Source organism: Pogona vitticeps, chromosome 4 (genome assembly GCF_051106095.1).
Source record: "Pogona vitticeps strain Pit_001003342236 chromosome 4, PviZW2.1, whole genome shotgun sequence".
NCBI classification, from domain to species: Eukaryota; Metazoa; Chordata; class Lepidosauria; order Squamata; family Agamidae; genus Pogona; species Pogona vitticeps.
Window position 1 is genome coordinate 160,069,470 of NC_135786.1, and position 1,861 is coordinate 160,071,330.

The following is a 1,861-nucleotide window of genomic DNA, read 5'->3' on the forward strand; positions in this document are numbered from 1 at the left end:
CAGCTTGGAGAGTTCGAGTTGGTTTCTTTTTTTAAAAAAATATTATTTATTGCTCAGTGTGCTGGTTTCCATTACTCATTGCATTTCTTGTTTCTTTTTAGTTCCTTAATGTGGGGGGTGGGAGGATCCATTTAAGGGTATAATTCTAACTAATCAAGGATTGGGGTGGGCTGCGATAGATAAGGTTGTGCCAAATTCAAACTCCTTCCAGTTTAGGGATGTTGGAGATTACTTAGGATAATCCTAATCCTGGGCTAATTTTTACTGTCACATTGGCTGTGAGTTGGGCTGAAAGGGGTGTAGATCTGGTGTAATTCAGCTGCTGTTCTCCTCTGCCCCCCCCCCCTTTGGCACTTTTGCCAAAATGTTTCAGCACAGCAGCTGTGCTGGGAGTTCCAGTTATAGTAGCACATCTGTGATCAGCCAATACAAGGGTGTTGCCCCATTCCAAACCCTGACAGCCAACATATCTTTGAGTCTGGATTGCACTACCTGGAACTAGGAAGATTGTCTAAATTTTTTTAAAATACCCTCCCCAACCTTTTTTGGTTTTTTGCCCCCATCTCAAATTAAAATTGTAAAAGTTAAAGAGAATTCCAATGGCATTGTCAGTCAGAATGGATATTGTTTTTATTAATTTTGTTTCTTTAAAAAGGCCCATGTAATCATAGTTTTAATTTAAAATGTTTATAGCTCACGGATCTCACAATGGAATAAGAATAATTAAAACTCTAATTCTATATTACAAGAATATGTTGTCATACAATGTTTTAAAAAGAAATTGTACAAATAGCTCCATCAGTTCTTTGACCAGGGCCTCAATTTTATGCACTTCCACATGCTTCTATATGGATTATTTAGATCTATCTTTATATCTCCCCTAATGCATAGCCTAGTAGATGTCAGAAAAATTGGCATTTCTCAAACTGGTTTTGTATTTAAAAGATATATACTTGTTAACAATAATCTGTGGAAATGAAGAACAGCAAACCAAATCAGTCTTATTTTCCAGCTGTGATTGAAGTTATCCCTGAAGTCCCCACCCCCATATATTGGTGTAAAATGTTGGAAATTCTCGCAAATCTTTTATAATCTTCTGAAATCAGTAGTTCTCCTGAATGATATTAGTTCCTTTAGAGCAGAGGTCCCCAACCTTGGGCCTCCAGATGTTCCTCGACTACAACTCCCAGAAATCTTCACCACCACTTCCGGTGGCTAGGATTTCTGGGAGCTGAAGTCCAAGAACATCTGGAGGCCCAAGGCTGGGGACCACTGCTTTAGAGGACAACTCTGCAACTTTCTATAGGCACAATTACTTTGATGGAGAATGGAATGGGTCCCCCCCATACATTCCAGCTTGCATAACCTTAATACATATTTTTCAGAATCTTGTTGCCCATATTGACTGTACATCTAATAGTCCATTTTTTCATAGACCTCTCACATCCATGACTCAGTATATGTAAATGCAAAGAGGCTTATTGGAGGTGAAGTCAAAATGGGCAGGTAGATTGTGAAAAATACAGTATGTGTTAAGGTTATAGCAAGCCAGGAATGCATTTAGGATCACTTGCATAATTTGAGGCTTCCTGAGTAGTTATTTCAATTGTAATGAGTGGAGGAGACTGTTCTTGATTCAAATCAATTTGGTTTAAGTTACTAATTATAACTTTATTTTGCAAAAGGAACTTAATGAAAGAACAAGTATCTGCTAAAATCTAGACATGCAGATTATGAAATCCTTGGTATGCTTGACCAAAAGGTAAATTTTCCTAGCTCTGGAAGATGCTGGCTTAACCTCAATTTATAGTTTAAACAGATTATTGTCCTCAGTCCTACATGCTAATCATTTCAGCAATTT